The 18,531-nt window shown below is 49.0% G+C and overlaps 1 protein-coding gene across 2 annotated transcripts in view; it reads left to right on the top strand.

Annotated features, from left to right (window-relative positions):
* The window catches only part of CAPN5 (calpain 5), a 125,732-nt gene that overhangs the window by 9,900 nt on the left and 97,301 nt on the right, over positions 1-18,531 (top strand). Inside the window, exon 1 of one of the 2 annotated variants that reach the window (XM_054015818.1) lies at positions 8,075-8,095. The exons of the other annotated variant lie outside the window; for it this stretch is intronic. The gene's annotated coding sequence lies outside the window, so the exon portion shown is untranslated. Of the gene's footprint in view, positions 1-8,074; positions 8,096-18,531 lie in introns of those variants that run through there. 2 annotated transcript variants of the gene reach the window in all.

Here is an 18,531-nt window from a genome sequence, read left to right as displayed (position 1 = left end):
CTATGCTAGGAATTCTCTGGAACAGTGAAACTTTGGTTATCTGAACCCCAGACCTCTCAGTCCTGGTCCCCAAAGTCCATTACTTCCACTAAAAACTCTCCCGCCCAACCTGAACCATTCCCCTTGCCCTCGTGCCATTCAGAGAATTGAGGCACGTGTCGAATGTCTAGACTGGTGGCTCTCAACCTTTCCAGACTATTGTACCCCTTTCAGGAGGCTGATTTGCCTTGTGTACCCCCAAGTTTCACTGACATTAAAACCTACTTGCTGACAAAATCAGATACAAAAATACCGAAGTGTCACCGCGCACTATTACTGAACAATGGCCGACTTCCTCATGTTTACCATATAATTATAAAATAAATCAACTGGAATATAAATACTGTACTTACATTTCCACGTATAGTATATAGAGCAGTATGAACAAGCCGTATGAAATTTTAGTTTGCACTGACTTCGCTAGTGCTTATTATGGAGCCGGTCGATGTACCACCGGAAGACCTCCGAGTACCCCTGGTATGCGTACCCCTGGTTGGGAACTACTGGTCCGGACTGATGTTACTGTGTAGGGGCCCAGTTCTGCTCCCTTTGCAGACGATGAGGCTCTTTCCATTAGTTTTAATGGGAGATTTTTTTGCAGTAAACAACACAAGTGTATGTTCAGTCCACACCTACAAGGACAACATGTATTGCCAAGGGTAACCCATGTGGGGACTAACAGGGAGTTCCTGGGAAACAGCCCCTGCAAAGCAAAGCATGAGTCAGGGGATGGCTAGTGCTTACAATAGGCTAATAAGTAATTAGGTCTGCCAGATGCCAAATGATTTAGACCATAAGCTCTTTAGGTCATGAACCTAGGGCTGAACAGAGACTCTGGGAGTATCACAGTTCCATTACCCCAGCGCAGGTCAAAGGCCTTTTCCTCTTGGGTGTCATTGGGTGGAGAAGGGGTGTGCGTATCCAGGCAATCTGAACGTTGATGGGAAGAGATGTTTGTATATAGGGGGTCTGAATACCCTCCAGGTCAGAGTCCCCAGCCATTTTCCCTCCCAGAATATAATGATCACCCAAATGCTCGTTTGTGACACTCCCTCGTGTCTTGTCTCAAACCGTATTGAAAGCTCTCAGGGGTAGGGACTGTCTCGGTGTCTGTACGGTGAGGCCTGGAAGAAGATTCCTGTAATTTACCAGCGCTGTGATTTGTTACAAGCCCTGGGGAGTTACGGGCATGCTCCAAATGTGTGCTTCATGGGCTCACTCTCTCTTTCACAGCTCCTGCTTGTAATTATTAACTGGCTTGCCATGAAGCAAGTGGGTCAGGGCCACCGAGAGCACAGAGGGAGGAAATGAGCAATTGATACGCCAAGAAGTGTGTTTTTCAAGGGGGGTTTATCCCTCTGCAGAACTCAGGAATAGATCTTTCTTTACTGGTTGTATGCTGCACCTTGAGGGCTAGATCAAAAGTCATGGGCGGGGGGGGGGGGGGGGGGGGGATCATAACAGCTTCTCCCATGTTCTGATCTGTGCTTAATGCTTTGGAGCAGCCCTCGAGGCCGCGTGTGCTGTATGTGCAGCTTCTGTGCACAGCAAAGAGAAACGGTCATCGGAGATGGGCATATTATGGCCTCTCCATTGGGGTGAGTGGAGTGGAACCAGGAAGGAGAGGAACCCTTCCCGTCACACCAGGCTTTAGGGGAGCTAGGCAGAGTGTTTGCTCCCTGGGCATTCAGGGGGAAGAGCTACGCTCCATGCCAAGCTCCCGCTGCAGATCCCTCCGATACTGGAGCAGGGTTAATGGGTTAGTTCCCACTGGGGCCACTGCCCGGCTGCTACTGCACAGACACCGAGGGTAGCTAATGCCAGCATTGTAGTGGGGGGTGGTTTGGGCATCCGGATGTGCTGAGCTGTGTGGGTCTCGGGTTAATTTGCTCTTTTAGGGGGCTGAAGCACCCTGCTCCTACACATGGCACAGAAGGAACTCCTGACCCTTCCCCCGACAGAACAGCTGGGAAGGAAGGCGTGGGACTTCCTGCCCTGCACAGGTTTCTCTGGTGTGGGGGAGAGGTTGTTGCCGACAGGCTTGGCTGATCCAGACAGGTTAACTGAGCTGGAAGGAGCCGGGAGTTTCGTGGGAACTTGTTTGCTGCTTTGAGTTTGGCTTTTGCCCCTTCCACAAGGTTCCACCTGAATTTCAGACTCCAAGAACCCCCAGATCTCCAAAGGGAAGGGGACTGGTCTTGTTGGTGTAGTGTGGTCTAGCGAGTACAACACCGGGCGGGGTCTCTGCACTCCATGCTCTGCCGCTCACCTCCGGGGCGTCCTTGGGCAAGTCACTTCACCTCTCTGGGTCGCTGTTTCCCCCACCGATTCCTTGCCTGTCTTGTCTAATTACATTGTATGTGTGTGTATGTACGTACGTATGTACAGCACCCAGCTCACTGGGGTCTTGATCTCAGTTGGAGGCTTCTGGTAGATGCTACTGTATGGCAGATACATGTGCCCCCTGGCACTTCTTCATCCCTCCCCCTCTTTTCTACACCATGCAGCTCTTTCACCGGAAGGTGGTTTTAGTGTTACAAATTGGACGGCGGCACAGAAAGGAAGCTGTGGTTTGAGCGTAGCACGTGGAGGCAGGGTGTGAGGCAAACGGCTATACTTCAGAGTGCACGAGCCATGGGACCACATCATCGATATCTCATAGCAGTGGTCTAGGACTTTATATTTTAGGAACACTGCGCATATACACCTCATCGGCAACAGCGTGGCGGGGGGAGGGAGGTTTTATCCGCACTTCACAGGTGGGTGCTGTCAAACAAGAACCTGGTTTTTCTGACGTGCCGAGCAGACGCAACTCCACTGCTGTCACTCCCATCCGGCACCAGGCAGGCAGACGATGAGCTGGGTTTTCCGCTTTTCTGCTAGATGCTTCTGTCCGTAGCCTTATTCTCCTAACCGGCTCTCATTCCATGTGTGTGTTTCATCCACCTGTGGTGTCCTCACTGATATGCAGATTGTGAGCTCTCTGGGGCAGGGCCTGTCTTCCTGGTGGCTTGTCTGTGTAGCATCTAGGACTACAGGAAACTGGTCCTTGCTCCGAGGTTCCTTTCTCTTCCACGGTGGAAAGCACCATCGTTTTCCCTGTCACTCAAGCCCATAATCTTGGCTTCGTATTTGACTCTGCCCTCATCTTCCATCCCCACGTCCAGGCTGTGTCTCCAGCTGTCACTTCTTCCTGCGCAACCACTCAGCAATCAGACCTCGGCTCTGTGCCCATGCTGCCAAAGCGCTTGTCCAAACCTCCTCCATCTCAGGGCTTGACCTCATCTCCTGCTCTTTAGCCTGGCTGGCTCCCGCCATCCCTCCAGCCCATTCACAATGCTGCAGCTAAGATCGTCTTCTTGGCCTGTCACTGTGACTGTCACCTCATCTTTAAATCCCTCCATCGCCCCCTTCACCTCGTCAAACACACCTGGTCCTCACTTACAAAGTCCTCTGCAGTTCACCCCTACTTTTCCTCTCCATCCTGTTATCTTGACTCCCAGAGATTCGAGCCTCTATTGCCTGAGTCTGTCTTTCTTTGGCAAGCGCTTTCCTGCTTTCTCTCCCTTACGAGTGGGAAGAGCGCCCAGTCACAACCCATAAAACCACCACCACGCCCTAGTCTCAGTCCCAGAATACAGGCAGGAGACTGCAACTTGCAAAATAAATACGTTGCTCTTACTCAGCGCTTTGTATCAGTGGATCGCAAAGCACTTTACGAAGAAGTCCAGTATTGCGATCTCCATTTGACTAGATGGGGAAACTGAGGCACAGGGTGGGACATGACTTGCCGGAAGTCACCCAGCAGGCTAGTGGCTGAGTTGGAAGACACTGAAAGCTCCTTGAGGCACGGACCAGCTTCTTGTTCTGTGTTTGTACAGCACCTTGCACAATGGGGTCCTGCTCCTGACTAGAGTTCCTAGGTGGTACAGTTGTACAATAATAAATAATCAGCTCCTCTCCCCCCCCCCCCCCCCCGAGTCTGCTGAGGTCCAGTCCAAGGATCTGTCCACTAGCATACCCGCCTCTACTGCTAACTGCAGGAAGCATCGCTGCTGAGGGGCTGAGCATTGTGCACATCCTGTCAGTTTTTTTGTTCTGTCTCTCACCCTGTTTGTCCATGTTCCCCTGTTCTGGCTTGTGGTTCAGACTGTCAGCTCCGTGGGCCAGGGACCATCACTTACCATACGTTTGCACCGTCCCTTGCACAACGGGGCTTCCCTGGTTGAGGCCTTCAGGTGCTGTTGCAGTAGAAGGGTTAAATAACCATGAAAGCCCCTGAAGTCAATGGGAGACTTTCTGCTGCCTGTGGTGGGTTTCGGATAAGGGCCTAGGACTGCATCATTGCAATGGCTTCTCCTTCAACATCTCTCGGACAAATAGCAGCTCCTAGGAGATAGCAGCACGTCGCTGGGGGTCTGGAACTGTGTACCAGTAGTGTCCGCGGGCTCTGTCCAGCTCACGAGGATGAGGATGAATGCCAAGGAATGTGCCCTCCAGTGACTCCCTAGGAGGAAGTGCTTCTTGGGCGGAGGATATCCTGCCATTGTCAGAGCTGTGCATGGAGCTTGGGTTCTGCTCTTTCCGCATATCCCCAGTGCTGATAAGAGGAGGGAAGCGACACGTGTGGCAAGGCAGAGTGCCCCTGTGGAAGTGCTTACACCAGCTCTGCGTACGGCGGGGGAGGCGTAGCGCAGGGACCGAGAGGAGGTGCAAACGGCCTCCCCCATGCAGGGGTGACTGGGGCTGCCCCAGCCCCGAAAGCTTCCCTAACTCGTGCCCCTATTTCAAATCCCCCTGGGGGGCCTTGTGTGACCCATCTCAGGGCTGTGAGTCACCTGCTTGCCACCTGCCTCCAGCACAAGGGAGTCTTGTCTGTACAAGCTGGGTGTCAGCCCCCTAACACAGCCAGCCTGTCGGCCACTCTCCTCTGTGCTCCGCCAGCCCCCCTTTGCCTTGGAGGTTGATAACAGATGCACCCGAGTCTCTGAGTCCCTTCAAAGTCCCGATCGCTGGATACCCACAGAAATCCCAGATCCTGTGTTCCCAGTGGAACAGCGTACCCTGGTTTTACGTTAGATCACTGCTCCTGCGTGACTCACAGCACTTGAGTTCAATTATAAAATGAAAGGAAATGTATTTAAGAAAAAAAAGAGGTTCAAATAATAACCCGTAGGAGAGATGGGAAAATGGTTAAGGAGAAAGCAAAATCGTAACACGCTTCTAGAGACTAATCTTAACTAACGATTAACCTCTCAGCTAAAGAAGTTGATCTCACCCAAAGTTCTCTTCAGCATTTGCCACCAAGCCTGACTGAGATCCCTTTTTCCTGAAGCAAACTTGCTGTCAGTTTACCTCCTAGGTGAAGGATGCCAGGGTGTCTGCACACCTGAATATACCAGAATAGACCTTTGTTGTTCACCTCAAGATAGGTTCCCCCTCACCTCCCGGTGTTTACCTCAATAGGTCCCCCCCCCCCCCCCCCATCCCTCACTGGTTACCTCCTCCTGCCAGCTCTTTGTTAGCATTTGACTTAGACTGCTCAGAGACTTCAGTGGAATGCTGAAGGCCCCCAGAGCTTCTTCCGCTTCTGGTCTTTGGCTGCAATTCGGCGGTGTGGGGTCCTCCCGCCCCGGGACCCACCGCCAAAGTGCCGTGTCTTCGGCGGCAATTAAGACCCCAGGCCCCCTGAATCCTCTGTGCGGCCCTGATATACCCAGCTCCCCATCTGTTCCCACGCATAAATCTTGCAATGGGGATGATGACACAGGCTTTCATTAGACATCTTACACAACCCATTTGGTGAACTAGACTGTAAATACCAGGCACAGGGGATCCCTGTTACCCTTATGCATTCCCGAATGCAACTAGCAGAGGGCCTAAGAAGTCCCCAGGTCACAGCTTGGCATGGCATAGAATCACTGAGGAGCAAGTGTGCCTTTGCATGCCCCCTCCTGCCCCTCTGGTTCACCTGCGCCCTGCCCCAAAGCACCTCCCTGACGTGTGCCCCAGCTATAGAGGCTTGTAAGCATGTCCTGCACCCCCTTTATGCCAGGCTAACTGGTGCACGGGGCTGCAGGGCCCAGATGGCTAGGGCCCTAACTTGTCCAAACATGTCACGTAGGTGAAATCAGGGTCCGCACTTGCAATGTTAAAACCGCCTGACAAAACTGGCCCTCAGCAATAGCGAGCATTGTGTCTGCATACACTCACTCTAGACAACGTGTCTGCAAGTGTCTAGCTGTATGTGATGCTAATGACACTGTTGTTGTTAGTAACAGGGTCTGATCCAAAGCCTCCTGAAGCCAGAGAGAGTTTTGCCGTTGATCCCAGTGGGTTTTGGATCAGGCCCCTGGAAACTTTCATTAGGATATCTTAATGCGCTTCACAAACATTAGTTAATGGCGCTCCACTTTAGTACAAATTGTAGGGTTTTGTGGTTTTAAAAAAATCCGTTTACCACACCGGAGCCCACCACAAGTGATTCTGCAGGGATTGATTGATTTGGTTTAAGATTCCGTTGTAAACGGGTTTGAAGTGAAACCTGCCCCCGTGGTGTTAGGAACCCCAATGCTGAACCATTGAGAGCACAGGAGAAACTGGCTACTGAAACTGACTTGAGATGCCTGTGAAACAGACAGGCCCGTTTTCATTTGTCTCATCTAGCCACTGGACTGGGACTCAGGTGACTTGAATTCTGATTCTGACACTTGGTTTGAGACTTGGGCAGTTGACCTCTTTGATCCTCAGCGTCCCCTCTCTGTGAAATGGGCACAGTAGTGTTTAACCACTTGATGGTGATGTTAGGAGTCCTAACTAAGTAATGCTTGTAAAGTGCTATGTGTTTGCAAATTATTCTGCAGGCTAGTCCGTGTCAGAACCTGACAGCATCAGGATTAGAACCCAGGGATTCCTGGTGCCCGTCCCCGAGCTGCAATTTACGAGCTCATTCCACTGCTAGGATAATTCCTCACCCCATAAGCCAAGATAGATATGCTATGGCTCAAACAGAAGGGAGGGCTGGATGCAGGAATTACTAGGTGAAGTTCTGTGGTCTGGGTTATGCAGGAGGTCCGATGAGATGATTGCAATGGTCCCTTCTGGCCTTAGTATCTCTGAATCGTTGAAATAATTTGTCTAAAAGGTGCTGCAATAGTGAAACAAGTGAATTTTGTGCGCACACAAATATTCTCACCAAGAATAGTTTCCCCGGCACTGTGTTGCTGGTTGGCGCTCTTTTGGAGCATAAGCAGGGGTTGGCCACATGCTCCGATTCTGAGCTTTTGTGCTTTAAAACAAAACACAACAAGGAGAAGGTTGGCCACACAATGTTTCTGCAATTACTATTTTTTAAAATTCCAATGGAAACAGGGTTGAAAAGAAACTTGCCCCTGAGGAAACAAAATGCTTCAGCATTGTGATGCCACAGGAGAAACTGAACGGTGAAACTGATTGGAGACCGCTGTGTGTCACCAGCGGGGATGAAGGTGTAAGATCCAATGGTCGAAGTGAAGTGAATTGAGATGGGGTTGAAAGGGCCCTGTTTCACCGTGGGAACTTGCTGTGGGATGAGAGCTGGGCACAGTGGAAATCAGCTCTGCTGCTTTAGAAAACGTAAGAGCTGCCAGACACACCACAAGCTATGTAGCAAACATGTTGTTCTCGGCTGTTTGTTGTTGGTCGCTCTCTTCCCACTTCCTCAGAGTTGTTTGTATCCAACAGCAACTGTCTGGTAACGGGCCAGTGATTCGTCTGTGTTTCAGTGTGAGGAATGAGGAACTTGTAAGTGTTTTGCAAAGGTGGTTCTAATAAGTGGGAGTCCCGTTGGTATTTGCATCAGTGAGGCGAAACCAGTGACTCTTGGCAATTTCCTTTAGGTTTAACCCCAACACTGCAGGCCAAAAGCCTTTTCAAGTGGAACCCGATTCAAATGCGGTTTACACACACTTTCTCCACAACATCTACAAAAAAAAGCTGTGTCCAGGCAGGGCATTGAGCTGGACTCAGGAGACCCTATTCCCTGCTCTGCAACAGGCCTCTTGTGTGATCACTTAAGGTATGTCTACACTGCACTCTCAGCCTGGGCTCTGACTCAGGTTTGAGCCCAAGTTCCCCTTCCATCCACACCTAAATCAGTCTGACTTGGATTAGTGAGCACTCAGGACCTGGGTCCTAGGGCCCGCTGTGACTCGGATCCAACCCCTGTCAATTTGCAATGTGGACGCGGCTCAAGCCACAGATCTGAGTCAGAAGGTCTACGCAATGCAGTAAATTGGGAGGAGTGGTAGATACGCTGGGGGGTAGGGACAGGATACAGAGGGACCTACACAAATTAGAGGATTGGGCCAAAAAACACCTGATGAGGTTCAACAAGGACAAGTGCAGAGTCCTGCACTTAGGATGGAAGAATCCCATGCACTGCTACAGACTAGGGACCGAATGGCTAGGAAGCAGTTCTGCAGAAAAGGACCTAGAGGTTACAGTGGCCGAGAAGCTGGATATGAGTCGACAGTGTGCCCTTGTTGCCAAGAGGGCTAATGGCATTTTGGGCTGTATAAGTAGGGGCATTGCCAGCAGATCGAGGGACGTGATCATTCCCCTCTATTCAACATTGGTGAGGCCTCATTTGGGGTACTGTGTCTAGTTTTGGGCCCCACACTACAAGAAGATGTGGAAAAATTGGAAAGAGTCCAGCAGAGGGCAACGAAAATGATTAGGGTGCTGGGGCACATGACTTATGAGGAGAGGCTGAGGGAACTGGGATTGTTTAGTCTCCAGAAGAGAAGAATGAGGGGGGATTTGATAGCTGCTTTCAACTACCTGAAAGCGGGTTCCAAAGAGGATGGATCTAGACTGTTCTCAGTGGTACCTGACAGGCAGGGTGGGGCACTGGGCCAGAAGGAGGCCTTGATTCTCTTCCTGGATTAGCCACTGACCTGCAGGGTGACCTTGAGCAAATCACTGCCCCACTCTGTGCCTCAGTTTCCCATCCCACTTCATGTCTCACTAGACCATAAGCTCTTTGGGGGCAGACACCATCTTTTACTATGTGTCTGTACAGCGCCTAGCACAATGGGGCCATGATCTTGGTTGAGGCCTCCAGGCAAATAGTAAGAATAATCCCATGGCCACTTGGAACTTCTCAGTGACTCTAGAGCTAGACTTGAACCCAGAACTTGCTGCTTCGGAATCACAGGGCTTTAACACTTTTGCTCCAGGGGCGTCTCCTTCAGGTCTTAGCAATACAGGGTAGAGGTCTGCTTGGACCCCAGTTTAAAACCCAGCCTGAGCCTGACCTGAGTGTGTTGAGTCCTTTTCAGACTGGACTCAGACCCAACGCTTGTCCCTGAACATGTATCAGCATTGCTGCCTGGTGGCGCTCCCCAAGCCCGTGATCTGTCTCCGCTACCTCCTGCGTGCAGGGTAGGTGCAGCGCTGGCTGTGTGCCTCGCTCCTGCTGGCCGCCGCCACTGCCACCTTGCTGCTGTTGTCAGCACCATCGCTCCTCAGGGCACACACAGCAAGCGAGGTGGTGGTGACAACAGGAGTCCCGTTCTGGACGCTGCACTGCAAGGATTGGAAAGAGTCCAGAGGAGAGCAACACAAATGATAAAAGGTTCAGAAAACCTGACCTGTGAGGAAAGGTTAAAAAACTGGGCATGTTTCATCTTGAGAAAAGATGACTGATGGGGAACCTGAAAACCATCTTCAAATATGTTAAGGGCTGTGATGAAGAGGACAATGATTAATTCTTCATGTCCACCCATGGTAGGACAAGTAGTAATGGGCTTAATGTGCAGCAAGGGAGGTTTACGTTGGATGTTAGGAAACACTTTCTAACTAGAAGGGCAGTTATGCTCTGGAATAGACTGACCAGCTGTCTGGCAGTGGCTCAGAAGAGCATGTGGACCAACCTCAGGGCAGACTGTGAAGAAGCAGGCCACAAACCCCAGGCTGGTAGAGAGTTCTATTCTTAGATTTCACCAGCCAGTTATCAAGTGTAACTAGGGATGTAAATACTGTTTAAAAAGTTAACCATTTAAATGATTAAAAAATATTTCATTTAAATGGTTAACCGATTAAAGGGCCGGCCGGCTGGCATGGTCGGGGCCGATCCGGCCGGCTGGTGTGGCCTGGGCTGGCATGGGGCTGCTGGGGCCGGCCACCCAGGGGTTAACAGTTAAGATGGGTTAACCAGTAAGACTAATGCTAACCAGTTAACTGGTTAACATTTTACATCCCTAAGTGTAACCTACTCAGGCACTATAACAGCTTTAACATGGAGTCACAAACAGTCCCCTGGGGTGCTCTGTTCTGTCTTGCCGCCCAGGTATGCCTGCCTTTGTGATAGATGGTCCCTTACACCACCAATCTCAGCAATATTCAGGTTACTCCCGGTCCCAGCGGACCAGTCACTGATCCCAGGTCAATTGCATTTTAGATCTCATACCAAAGACAACGCTTGTAGCCAATCCTGTAATAAACTATCTAAAGATTTATTATACAGGAAAAGGAAACAAGAGAGGTATTTACAAGGTTAAAGCAGGTAAACATATAAACCCACAAATGAATTACAATCTTGAGTTTCAAAAGGTTATAGAAGCTTCTATAATATGCAAGGTCTATATGTCCTTTATCTACCACTCAGAGTCCAAGCAGCATGGAGATCTAGTCCCCCTTATTAGGGGGTTTCATGGGGGGATAGTCCATCTGGTGTTGAGCCTTCCCTGTTGGGCAGAACACGCAGGGACATCCCCACACTGGTTAATGTCTCTTTCCTCTCTGGTGATTTGCATAGTCAGAGAGGCTCACAGTACAAATGCTCAAATATTACCTTACAGTCTGGGGTGCAAATGTTATAAGTGACATTAATGCAGGCAGCAACTCACAAGCATTCCATAAGGACTAAACACATGCGTATAATTCTAATACCCATGTTAACAATTCTAACAGACAGGTGAGCTCGACGGATTCCAACTATGTATTTGTTCGTATTCGGCTGAGGTGTGGGGACCTTGGCATGCGCTGACACCTGGTCTGCCAGTGTCACATAGGCTTCCAACGGAGGTTGTGGCATCCCTGTCAGTGGTGGTTTTTAAGAATAGGTTAGACGAGTACCTGTCAGGGATGGTTTAATTAGGAGATGTACGTAAACCACCTGCAGCGTGGGGTATGAGAGATGGACTCAGCCTCTTGAGGTCCCTTCCAGCCTAGATTTCTGTCAGTCTATGTTCTGTGTAGAAACCGGGTGAAGTAGTTTGTTTTATGGTTTGGTGGATCTGGTAACACCCAAGCTGTTCTGAGTCTCCCATGAACAGGTGGAAAAAACAAGTTGGCTGACTCACTGCTTGTTTGATTGTGTCTTTAGTGGGGCAAAACATGTGGGAGAGAGGGCACACAAAGTATCATTGCCTTGCTGCGCGTGTGGTATTTTTCCAGCTTTGTTGAACGTATTTGTTTATAAGGAGGGAATCTGGTCACATGGGCTTCGATCAAGTGCAGAGTTTCCGCTTCACTGCAGACCGCAAACATTGAAAGAGCTCGGGTATTGCTAGCAACATAACGTGAAGCTAGAAAACAAGACACTACGGTTGAAATCAAGGCTCCATTGAAGTCAATGGCAAAACTCCCTCTCACTTCAATGGGACCAGGATTTTCCCCCTATGATCAGCAGGCTAAAGATCTACTAGAAACTTCCTACTGTACCGTGCTGGGATCAGCCCACTGAATTCTAGAAGTTGCCCCAAGTGGCATGTGTTGTCATGGCAGATTGCATGCGGAGTCATGCCATTCAGCCCAGATGTTGTGCCGTAGGAGCCTGGTTCTGGAGGGGTGGAATTTTTGCAGCGGGAAGAGAATAGCCTTTTAGTTTGCAATCGGACCCTACCTGTATAAGCACTTTAAACAGTTATCCTGGTTTCAGCACTCATGTGTAATCACTACCAGCTGGCAGTGCTGGCTGGCTCCAATGCCCCAAAATCTCTGGAGGCGATAAAGGGAATTCTGTGCTATACCTGAGTCATATGATTGACCTCCAAGAAAATGTGTCTCCCATTTTAGCCCTTTCAGCCTCTTAACTGCTGTGCCTCACATCTGGATTCAAGCTGCATTTTAATGCACCAGTGTTTTAATCCACTGTCTGTGCATCCTATTTCCATTGTTATAATGTGATGGCCTTGATCTTTCTCGCCCAGGTTGTATTTATTTTGCATCAGCCATGGCAGTGTCTGTTTCTAATACTCCTTTGAGTACTCCTGGCTTTTGTGCAAGAGAAAAAAGCAATTCGGCCGCCCAGGGCATTTTAATGTGCCAAATCTAACGTGTAAATTGGAGGCAATGATGGATTTAACAGCAGGAAGTGTCAGAATTCTGCCTCTCTCTTTAATGGTTTTTAACAAATATTCTTGAACTGCAGCATTCTTTCTCGTTTCACTTGAGAGTCTCCTTTGCAAATGAAATTGATTTCCGTCAGTGAGTCATTCGTTTATAATAATTAACGTTATATTTACATAGTGCCTGTCGTCCCAGGGGATCCTAAAGTACTTCACCACCAGGCATCACTTCACTCTCCATGCTGAAATGCAGCCACCTCTTGGGTGGAAAGAACCTGCTGTTTAACAGCTCGCAGCAGCACCCTGCCAACATTTAGGTCAGGAATTGAAGCATACTGTATCAACTAGGGGGAATATATGTTTATAGGCGGCGGTTGCCTAAGCTGGAATTTCACAAGCTAATAACCCTACTTTTGCAAGACTCTGGCATTCGCTCTTCAGGGTATGTCTACACAGCAACTAAACACCTGTGGCTGGCCTGTGCCAGCCGACTCAGGCTTGTAGGGCTCGTGCTGCGGGGCTGTTCCGTTGCTGTGTAGACTTCGGCGCCTGAGCTCTGGGACCCTCCCATCTCACTGAGTCTTGGAGCCTAGGCTCCGGCTCCAGCCCAGAAGTCTACACAGCAATGAAACAGCCCTGCAGCCCAAGTCCATGAGCCAGAGTCTGCTGGCACAGGCCAGCCGCAGGTGTCTAGCTGCTATGTAGACTCAGTGATCACAGATTGTTGGGACCTCTGTTTTACATCTTGCATGGATGGTGGTACATCCAGTAATAGTGTCCCCTAATACCATGTGTGTTCAGTACTGACTAAGGGGGAGAGTGCCACCTACTGAATCATAGCCTAGGAGCTTAGCACAGCTCTCTGAGGACCACAGTGGAGATTGTAGGTGGGAAGAAACCTATCAGAGTCCTAGTCTGCAAAGGAAACACAAACCTCTGCGTTAAAAAGCACAGCCTAAAGCGATTAGTTTACACCCAGAGCTCTTACGCTGGGAGATGTAATTACCATGTAGTCATAGATTTTAAAGCCAAGAGGGATTATTACAGTCCCTCTGGCCTGACCTCCTACAGACACAGACCATAGAATTTCACCAAGTGGTTTCTGCATCAGCTAAACTTCTAGTTGAGCTAAAGCACGTCTCTTAGAAAGATACCCAATCTCAAATCCAAGCGAGGCTTAAATCTTGCTGATTCCTTCTACATAACATCTCTAAGCTACGTCCTTTGCTAGCCATCTACGCAGCTAAAATGCTCGTCCAGGCTCTCTCCATCTCCCGTATCGATTGCTGCTCCATCCTTCTCTCTGCCCTTGACAAATGCAATCTTGCCCCGCTGATACCCAGTTTCTGTTGCCTTGACCATGTCACCCCTTTCTTTGCTTCCTTCCCCTGCCTCCCCCTTCTCTATCCTATCAAACGTAGACTGTGAAGGTCAAGATAAGTCGCATATCCTTCTTCCCATCCTCCCTCCTTCACTATCAAGATGTCAACTTCCGTCTCCGATTGCATTGATCCCAGCCTCTGGCGGCCTCTTGTTAAATTTTCAAACAAGCATCTTTGTGCTTTCTCCCATGTTACCCCTTGTGCTTGGGAGTTGCTCTCCATAAACATCTGCAAAGCTATCTCAGTGTCCTCTTTCAAAACCCTCCTTCAAAACTTTCCTTTGACGTCTTGTCTAGAAAAAAGTTGGCAACAGTTTAATCTGTGGATGTGCTGAGACTCCTGGCTGTTTTTAAGAGGTTTTTAAGGTCAGGCTGGGATGATTTAGTTGGGGATTAAGTCCTGCTTTGAGCAGGGGTTGGACTAGATGACCTCCTGAGGTCCCCTCCAACCCTAATAATTTATGATTCTATGACTGTGAACCACTGATAACTACTCTCTGGGAACGGTTTTCCAACCAGTTATGCACCCATCTTATAGTAGCTCCAACTAGGTTGCATTTCCCTAGTTTGTTTATAGAAGGTCATGCCGGACAGTATCAAAAGCCTTACAAAAGTGAAGATGTACCACATCTACCGCTTCCCCCCATCCACAAGGCTTGTTACCTGTGGATTGCCACGGGCACGCAGGGGCGAAAGAAAATGCAGGCCTGTTATTTACCAGGCTGCACGTGGCAATAGACTATATTGGTAAGGGATGCAAGGAGAGTATGGGTCACGATGCAAACTGCAGACACACACACACAACGAAAATTAATCAATTTAAAGTTTTATTGGGGATAATTACAAGGGGTGAGGGAGCAGCGTTTGATTAGCTAATAGAGTTAATGAAACTTAAAAACACACAATGACTAAAATATCTACTAACAATATTTATAAACAAAGATGCAGCATTTAGTAATAACTGATACTTACAAATACAAACCAACGCATAACGACCGGCAAATGTAGACACTCTGTTTGAAACACGTGAGCTGAGAGAGAGGCTTTGAGGTGATCAGGCTCGGTTATGGGTGTACACAGGGTACACAGGATTCGTTTTTCTTTTTCCTCTCCCTGCCTGCACATGGCAGGCAGGCCCATAAAGTACCAACTATGACATCATAGAAGTGTCATAGGGGACGAGGCCCAAAACCTGTTTGTGTTCGTTTCTGATTGGCACAAGCAAAGTTTACACTAAGTAGGGGAGCAGGTGCCTCAAAGTCTGGCTTCGCCCCCAAAAGGTGAGGAAATGCATATTGTTTTAGAATGAGTGCAACACTGAATGACAAAAGAAGAGGCCAGAGCACTATCGGTATGGGCAAGTTTTACAGGATGCCAACAGGAACTCATCTCAACATTACCCTGTCAAAGAAATCTATCAGGTTGGTTTGACATGATTTGTTTTTGACAAATCCATGCTGACGGTTACTTATCACCTTATTATCTTCTAGATGTTTGCAAATTGCTTGGTTATTTGCTCCGTTATCTTTCCGGGTACTGACATGTCCGGTGTCGTCGTCCTGGTTGATGTCAAACTGTTTTAATTTTTAAAAGCCGCTCCTGCTGGGCATCTCCTTGGTGCCTGTGTGTGGATGCTGACACCCATGGTAAGATTTTAGGGCCAGTGGGAGAAGCTTTGGGTATCCTTAAGAACAACGGAACTGGTGCTGGATTGCCAGCTGCAGAGAGGTCGTCCTTTGTGCACTATGGAGCACTGACTGCCCCCAAGTCACTATCCAGAAGGGATTTGACAGGAGGGCAGAGGCAGGATGGGAGAGGCACAGGGACATGGCACAGCTCCTGGGGAACTCAGGGGCAGGCAGTGCAGAAGCTCTATTAGTGGCTGTGCAGTGACTCCACTGGTGCCCTGCACTCGCCCTTGCATGGGGCACGATTTCCACAGGGCTCAGGTCTCTCCCTGACCGACATTCCAGGATCCAGAATGTCTTTCCAGCCCCCAGTGCAGTGCAGCTGGTTCCTGCGCTCTGCTTTGGGGGTTGCTTTATGTCTGGCTGGAGGGTTTATTTTCCCCTACGCTCTGCACGTGAGGACAGGCTCAGGATGATGTCCAAATCAGCACTCGGTCTGTGTGTCTTAGATAATTGTCCAGCCCCCATCAGCGCAGTATCTGGGCGCCTCACTATCTTATTGTACTTCTCACAAAACCCCTGTGTGGCAGGGCAGTGCCGTATCCCCATTGCACAGGTGGGCAAGTGGAGCTCAGAGGGGCTAAGTGACTTGCCCAAGGTCACAGAGGAAGCAACTGGCAGAACAGAGAATTAAATCCACATCTCTCAAATCCCAGGCTAATCTCTGACCACCAGACCACCTTCTTCTGCCTGCTGGCCTGACAGCGGGTTAGTCACGTGACCAGGACCTTGGAGGAACAGGGAAGTGTTTGGTTTGCTGGTGCAAGTCCGTGCTCACTGCACCCCTGACTCAGTATGAAGCACTGTATAAAAAGCCAAACAGTGCAGGCTCCTGTGATGTGGGAGTCCCAGCCTGTTGGATGGCTAGTGGTGCCTAAAAGAGGTGATTCGTTCAGACTTGCACAAGAACCTGGTTTAACTGGTGCTTCTTGATTGTTTCTCCTCCCATAGGAGCTGCCAGAGCAGGGCAGGCCTAAGGTCCGGTTAGTCCCGTATCCTGTCTCTGGAAGGGGCCAGTGACAGGTGCTCAAGAAGGTGTTATTCCCACCTCTCCCTAAAGTAGGGTTCTCTCTGCCCCCCGTGTGTGTCTCATCCTGATCTCTGAGGGTACGTCTAAACAGCAAAGCCCCCTACGGCAGTGATTCAGAGAGCCTGGGTCAACTTGGGCCAGGGGCTTGCACTGCAGGGCTAACCATAGCAGTGTAGATGCCCGGGCTCTGAGACCTTCCCAACTCAGCCTGCGCGTCTAGACTGCTCTTTTCACCCCTGCTGCGATAGACCCGCCAGCCTGGGTCAGCTGGCCTGGGCTCTGAGACTCGCTGCCAGGTGGGTTTTTGTTCTTTTGTTCTGCTGGGTAGATACACCCTCAGAGTATCCAATCCCTCAGGCTGTGTCTACACAACAAGCCGGCGCTGCAGCAGCGAGCATCAGAGCCTGGCTCTGCAGACTTGGGCTTGCTCTACAGCTCTGAAAGTAGCTGTGGAAGCGTTTGGGCTCAGGCTCTGAAGCCTGGGGAGAGGGGTGGATTCAAAGCCCAAACTCCAGTCCAAACCTGAACATCCACAGATATTTGTAGAGCTGTAACACAAGCCCAAATCTGCAGACCCTGGCTCTGAGGCTCCCTGCCGCAGTTCCTGCTTTCTGGGTAGATTGGCTTCAGACCCGAAGCACGAGGTTTAATATTCCTTCCAAAGTTCTTGTTGTCGTTAATTGTAACTCTGGATAGCCTTGCTATCCACAGAAACAGCCAGTCCCTTGTTCAATCTCGTTTAGTTCTTGGCTGCAATGAGCCCCTCGGTTTAATCACATGTTGTGAGACAGAATATTTCCTTTTGGTGCCTCTGTATAAGTGGTTTACATTTCCCCCTCTCCTTGGCATTATCAGCATTCAGTTTCATCTGCCTTCTGTTCCCCATTCCCGCAGCTTGGGAAGGTCTCCCTGAAGTTCCTCGTACACTGCTCAGATCCTGGCTAAACTAAGTAACTTTCTGTCATCTGCAAATTTTGCTACCTCATTGCTCACTCTCCTTTCCAGATTGTTGATTAATACATTTAAACAACCCAGGACTTAGTTTGGAACCTTCAGGCCTGCTGTTTTGTAATGATGGGAATTGACCATTTAATCCTACCCTTGACTTTGTCTGCTAGTTTTTGATCCATGACAGTACTTGGTCTCTTATCCATGACTACTTAGCTTTTTTAGTAGCCTCTTGTGCAGGACCTTATCCAGGGTATTTTGGAAGTGAAAATCAATTGTCATCAGGTTCTCCTTTATATCCACTGCATTACTGACACGTTTAAAGAATTCAGAGAGATTAATGAGACACTAGTCTCCATTGCTGAAATTATGCTGGTCAGAATCTGCCATATCCTGATCTTCCAGGTATTTCATTATTCTGGCTTTTATGATAATTTTATCCAGTTTGCCGGGTACAGATACAAGGCTGGCATGCAATTTCTCGGATCACCCATAGAACCCATTTCAAATCTAAGAACATTTGCTACTGTCAAAGTTAGATTCAGGACTCACAATTTGTTAGACCTCTCTGTTTATTAGCATAGCGCACTGCTAATACACTCAGATAATGTGAGCACCATGCAAGACCCACACTACCTTATTTTATACAGATAAAAAGGGCGCGAACTTAACAAGAGGACAAAGAAAGCAGAACTGACAAGTTTACCTGAGGCTAGACATACATGTTCAATTTCCTTACTAACTTTTACAGATCTCCAGTTAATGTTCCACCATTAGCTTAAGTGGACTCATTGTTTATGCCTTAATGTTTCTTTTCCTGACACCTGTATTTCAACATTCCTTCTTTCTGCTTAAAGGTACATACAGCATTTCTTTAATCCATTCTATTTTTACATTTTTTTTTAAATATTTTTTCATTCTACTTTCACACTACCCTCCACTCTTCTGGATCATCTGCCATTTGCTTTGGAGAGAGTCCAGCAGAGGGCAGCGAAAATGATTAGAGGGCTGGGGCACATGACTTACGAGGAGAGGCTGAGGGAACTGGGGTTATTTAGTCTGCAGAAGAGAAGAACGAGGGGGGATTTGATAGCAGCCTTCAACTACCTGAAG

Source organism: Malaclemys terrapin, chromosome 1, assembly GCF_027887155.1.
Source record: "Malaclemys terrapin pileata isolate rMalTer1 chromosome 1, rMalTer1.hap1, whole genome shotgun sequence".
Classification (NCBI taxonomy): domain Eukaryota; kingdom Metazoa; phylum Chordata; order Testudines; family Emydidae; genus Malaclemys; species Malaclemys terrapin.
This window is presented reverse-complemented; position numbering and strand designations above follow the sequence as displayed.